The sequence below is a fragment of the Myotis brandtii genome, unplaced genomic scaffold (genome assembly GCF_000412655.1).
Source record: "Myotis brandtii unplaced genomic scaffold, ASM41265v1 scaffold154, whole genome shotgun sequence".
Taxonomy (NCBI): domain Eukaryota; kingdom Metazoa; phylum Chordata; class Mammalia; order Chiroptera; family Vespertilionidae; genus Myotis; species Myotis brandtii.
Window position 1 is genome coordinate 4311627 of NW_005355584.1, and position 6680 is coordinate 4318306.

Genomic DNA, 6680 nt, shown 5'->3' on the forward strand with positions numbered 1-6680 from the left:
GTCTTTGTTTTACTATGGTTGCAAATACCAAAAAATTTCTATATGTGACATGGCACCAGAGTTAAGTTAGGGTTTTTCAAAATGCTGACACGCCGAGCTCAAAAAGTTTGCCATCACTGATTTAGACAGACATTTTAAAGTGATAGAAAATGTCTTAATAGTCCTGGTTCTCAAAAATTGAGTGTGAGGCCTTTGGGAACAAGTTTATTTACGTCAAACAATTAAAAAGCCAGTATTATTTTGAAAATAGTTTATTATGCTCCATGATAGAAAGTCACACACAGTTCACTCCCTTTCTGGAAATCAAGGCTTCTCTCTTGACTTCTTCATAGAAAAACAACAGTCTAGGGCAGCCGTTGGCAAACTATGGCCCGTGGGCTGGATCCGGCCCATTTGAAATGAATAAAACTAAAAAAAAAAAAACCGTACCCTTTTATGTAATGATGTTTACTTTGAATTTATATTAGTTCACACAAACACTCCATCCATGCTTTTGTTCCGGCCCTCCGGTCCAGTTTAAGAACCCATTGTGGCCCTCGAGTCAAAAAGTTTGCCCACCCCTGGTAGGGAATCTAGGGAGACTGCATGTCCAGGGTCTTGTTGGTTGTTAAATCAAACTTTAACTTGTCCTTAGGGTTCAGGCTTCTAACCTTTGGAGCAAGGAGCAGACAAAGTAAAATGAAGGGAAAATCTACCACATCTTTTAAGTATACAAGCATCCCTTGAGACCAGGGGTCCATCCCGAAGACCATCAGGAGGGATTCAGGAAGGATCGTGAGGTTTGCTTCTCCAAATCCAAGGCATGCAAGTAAAATGCTTCGGTGCCTTTTCAGTGAAACAGCATTTGATTTCTCATGAGAATCTGAATGTTGCCCGAGAAACAGCTTTTAATTAAGAATATAAATAATAACACCTCTCAGGAGGACAGTGGAAATGATCACCCGTGTCAGAATATTAACGTTTACTATTTTTTTTCCTTTCCAAATGGCCCCTTACATCTTAATTCCTACATTGTAAGCCAGATTTCTAATGAAACACCTATGGTTTCTGAGTCTGGTGTTGTTCAAAATTAAATCCAACATTTACTTGCCGAAATCCTCAACACCTGTGACTCCATGAAAGTGTGAGGAACAGTTTATCTTCTGTAAAGTTCCAAGTTATAGTTCATAATGGAAGACACCCCTGAAAACTTTTATGTCTTTTTATTACTGAGTCAGATTGGCCATTTTTAGGCAGGGACTTTATCTGCTGCTCTTGTCCTAATGATTTATATCTTCTAGTCTGCATCTTGATACAAATGCATGAACAAAGGCACAGCTGGCTGGGACCAAGATGCCTTGCCAGTTTTGACATTGGTCCTTTGGGTGGCCACAGGTGTAGCATAAGGCTGAAATTCTTGCATCTGATTGGCTGAGTGAGACAACTTCAGTCACCGATCAAAAGCTGGTTCAGGTTGTGATAAGATATAATGCTAATATTAAGCAATGTGTCTATGTGTACTAGTTTGCTCTGGCTGCCATAACAAAGTACCACAGACTGAGTGGCTTAAACAACAGAAGTTTATTGTCTCACAATTTTGTCGGTTGGGAAGTCTGACACTGAGCTGTTGGCATGGTTGGTTCCTTGTGAGGCCTCTCTCCTTGGCTTATATGTAGATGGTGGTCTTCTTCCTGCCTTTACATCAGTGGTTCTCAACCTGTGGGTCGCGACCCCTTTGGGGGTCGAACGACCCTTTCACAGGGGTCGCCTAAATACATCCTGCATATTAGATATTTGCATTACGATTCATAACAGTAGCAAAATTACAGTTATGAAGTAGCAAGGAAAATAATTTTTAAAAAATATATTTTATTGATTTTTTACAGAGAGGAAGGGAGAGGGAGAGAGATAGTTAGAAACATCGATGAGAGAGAAACATCGCTTCAGCTGCCTCTTTCACGCCCCCTACTGGGGATGTGCCCGCAACCAGGGTACATGCCCTTGACTGGAATTGAACCTGGGACCCTTCAGTCCGCAGGCTGATGCTCTATCCGCTGAGCCAAACCAGTTAGGGCGGCAACAAAAATAATTTTATGGTTGGGGGTCACCACAACATGAGGAACTGTATTAAAGGGTCGTGGCATTAGGAAGGTTGAGAACCACTGCTTTACATGGTCTTCCCTCTGTACTTGTCTGTGCCCTAATTTTCTCCTCTTCTGCAATCACAGCTATACTGGATTAGAGACCATCCTAATGACCTAATTTGAATTTATCTCTTTAAAGATACTCTCCAAAAACTATCATATTTTGCGCTTGTACCATATAAATTTGGGGGGGGGGGTCACAGTATAGTCTCTAACACGGTGACTAAAGAATTCCACTCCATTTAGCCTCTTTTCCCAAGACATTTTGGAATGGCCTCTATTTACTCCAAACCACTCTTGTTGCTGCCACTTGAGTGCTAAATAAAGCAGAAAACAAAGAAAGAAAATGGAAGAAGGAATCAGTCCAATGAAATATTATTTATAGATCACGTGAAACCTGATTTAGAGAAGAACACACCAGGGGTGCAGATGATGAAGGGAAACTCAATCTTGTATAAATAATTATGTTAACCATTGATAATCATTATGGTCATTCTGTGCTCTTAAAACAGATATGCTGTAAAAACAGTGACTTTAGTGTTATAAATATGACAACGTGATTCAAAAAGTCTCTATGAAGTCCAAAAAACTGGAAGCTGTTTATTTTGCTGTGAAATATTTATATTTGGATGTTGAGTTCATTCTAGTCCTTACTAATAAAAGTCTAAGTGATCGTCATGCCATGATGTCCTCACGCCATCACAAGATGGCTCTGCGCACTGCAGATGTGCACAGGTGGGAGGGGCTGGGCTTGATGCTTCATGCGCAGCACGGAGCCTACCTGGGAGTCCCGCCTCCCCCCAGCTTCACGCTGTGAGGCCTGCCTGGGGGTCCTGCCTCCTCCCGACTCTGCGCAGCGAGGCCTGCCTGGTGGTCTCCTGTCTCTGCGTGATGAGACCTGCCTGGGGGGTCCCACCACCTCCCGGCTCTGCATGGCAAAGCCTGCCTGGAGGTCCTGGGGGTCCTGCCTCCTGTCACCACGTGGCATGGAGGCGGGACCCCCACCTCCGGCCTACCTCTTTGGGGCAAGCCATGGAGGGCCCCTGGATAGGTGGGCGGAGCCTACCTCTTTGGGGCAATCGATCGTGCGGCTCCTGCACTGTGACAGAGCACAGGCCAAGCTGGGGGACCCCCTGAGTGCACAAATTTCATGCACTGGGCCTCTAGTTATTAATATCAGGAAAAGGAAAAACTGAAAATAATAAAAGTGGGTCTGTTATTTTGCAAAAGAACAGCCCTGTTGATGTTTGGTTTTTTATTTCATTTAATATGATCATTCAGAAAATGTACAAGTAGCTTTATTTTCTTCTATTTTATTTGTTTCAAATCAAGCAAAGCATCACAAGATTGATAATATAATTAAAATCCATATATATACAAACAAGACAAACAGTCCAGTTAAGTAATGTAAAAATGTATTATTGGCATCTAACTGATCTACTGTAAACTTCTCAATATATGGTAGCAGTTACAAGCAAATCCATTTTTTATTTCATTTTCTTATATAAAATAAGTAATAACTTTTAAAATAACCTGGAAAACCTCTGCTCTTATTTAGATGCTAGAAGAATAGGGTTTTTGGAGAGAATAGGTAATGTATTTTGGGAAAATGATTTGTACTTTTTACTTTCATGTGAAGTATAATAAAATGTTATTTCCCCTTATTAAACACAATATATTTTTCTTGTAAAGAAAAAAAAATCCCTTGACTGCTTCGTTTTTATGTGATTTGAATCATTATTTCTAAGAAAACAAGTAGATTGTAGTCCAAAATCCTTTTGACCACATTCATATAAAACTCAAAGGACCTACATTATTTATATGAGATTAAGTATCTCAACAATGAGAAGTTATTTCTACCAATAAACTACTCACCATGCTTTGGTAGTCATTTCACTTCTTGGTGTTTAAGAATTTCAGCATATTCTCTCAAGGAAGTCAGTATTTTTAAAGTAAAATGTACTACATGTTTTCTACTATTTGGCACTTTTAAGTCCAGTGCCCAATCATATTGTGAGTTCCCTGAGATGGTGACTGCTGAGCCCCGAGCTGCAAAATGATTGAACTCACCCAGCTCCTGCCCCTGAGGAGCCTGCAGATAGTGAAGGCAATGGGGTAGGATGGAGATAAACTGACATGTAATATTAATCTACTGTCATAAGCACTATTTACCCAGAAAGATCTGAGGACATTTTACTCCACATTTCTGAATCAGCAGTCTTTCTTTTATGAAAAGGAAGATATAATCATGCTGTCAAACTTGACTAATTTTGAGGAAAACCAATCTTAATTGGTGAAAGCTATTTTACAGTTCATAGAGACATGCAGCTGTTACTTCTACTTGTTTGCATTCTTTCAGACTTGGCCAGCTAGGGGACTCAGGATGCTGTTAATACTCATTAATTAACATACATTTATATATACATTTGAATGAACTTGTGGAAAATAGTATCAAGTACTCTTGGGCAGAAATATCAATAACTTTCCTAACAGTAACTGCTAACCATGTGGAACAACTACTGATGAAGACTGATACAGCCTGCCATCTATTATTTATTTGAAAACATATAAAAAAATTTCTTAATTTAAAAATTCCTACTAATTACATTAAACTAAAATTAAATTTTGCTAGTGCTTGAATCAAGTTAGAGTAATAGAAGGATAAAATGAATAGATTATAAACAGAGATTGCAGACTGGCTGGATTTTATACACTGTGTATAGTTATCTGAAAATATTAGAGTAAAAGAGACAAATAAAGAGGTTATATAAAGTTGTTTGTAAGTAAGATTAATGAATCTACTCTCTAAGTTCATCTGGAGCCCAAGCTTATGCTATTTGCACAGCCTTGAGTAAATTTGTGGCCATGTGGACTCCACACGCAATGAATTGCCTTTGGGAACACTAGCTAAGTTAGACAGATGCTGGACTCGACTGGACTTTAATAGGAAGTACAAATTCTGGGCAGTGGCCTTAATTCTAGTCCTGCTGAAGACAAGATTGTACTTTTTCCATTTTTGAATGGAGAGAAATGGGACATTGGAAACCTAGGTGTTTAATTCCACAGAAATAAGGATCGCTCATCCTCCTGTGCGAGTCTCAGGAAATTCCTTTCCTTGCCACATCACAAGAACTCCACTTTGACCAGTAACAAATGGGGACACAGAGGGCACCCCACCAATAACACTATATTGTTTTTCTTAATTATTAAAAATGGTCCAGGTATATGTAGTTTTTACAGTGTACACACCGCATTCTTTTATATTGACTAATTGTGTAGCACATCTGTACATGACTCTCGTTGCCCTGCAGACTTTCTAAGGTCAAGAATCCTACCCCAGGCTTTGGTATCAATGTATTTGTAGGCACCCACTCCACTCTATTTTGCTGTCTCTGTCAGGGAACAATAACTAGTGAACATTTTAGGAATGCTAAACATTTTCCATGACAATTAATGGCCATCTCCTGTATTTACTTCAGATTGTACTCTCAAAGATAACTCCTATGGACTTTTGTTGACATTAGTCAAATGGGAGTTGTTTCCAGAGAAAGATGCTCTTTCTCCTCCCAGCATTTCAAGCTTCTCAAATACGGAGGCACAAACAAATTGCAGTGAAAGGCTGAAGTAGACATTGGAAACCGAGGTGGTGTGCTGGCTGAGGCAGGGAGTAGGCTCATCTCTATTAAACTTCACATTTTATCTCCCTGAAGACAAGCTGGAGCCAAAGCACCAACCTCCCCTGTCTGAATATTTGAGTAGCTGGAGACACAAGTTCCAGCCAACAACTTAATTACGGATTTTGAAAATTGGCATTACTCTCTTCTCTTTCCTGTATGTATTCTCTTCTAATGCCACAAGTCACAGTAAATTGCTCATTAAACTTCAAGCAATGCTATGGAATGCTTGCTACCATTTATAGGCAATGCTCTCCAAAGCACAATTAGAGGGAGTATTATGACACAGAACAATGGAGACAATTATTTCTGAAGTTTATTAATGCTAATTAGCATATGGCATCTAAGACAGCTGCTGATACTTCATTGCTAAATACTGGGGGATTAATTAGTGTTTGATGTTAATTAGCTTCTTCTGCATGTGCTTTGCCCTTAGACGCATATGCATTGTCACCACCAGGCTATTAAAAGTCTGGCCCTGCACTCTGCAAGAACATGATGTGGCATTTAGGAGTTCTTGTAGCGTATAAGGCAATGTATATGCCCTTAATAGATTCCACAAAAGCTTTAATAATTAGCTAGTTATCCCACAATTCATTTTATACATGCTAATAAGTCATGGGTTTTTAAGTGCTAAAGTGAAGACAGTCCTTTAATTTATCTAACAATTTTTCATGTCTTCTGGTAAAGAAATGCCTTCAAATACTAGAGATTATACCAAAAAGTATTTTGTTTTAATTTATTTAAAAATCAAACTGCTTTTGCTCATGCTTATCAATTTACACTTAATCTTTTATTTATGATGAAAATTCATTATTAAATGAATACATCAAATATGCATACTTTTCCCACTAACAAAAATAATAACTTTTTTGGTTTGTTA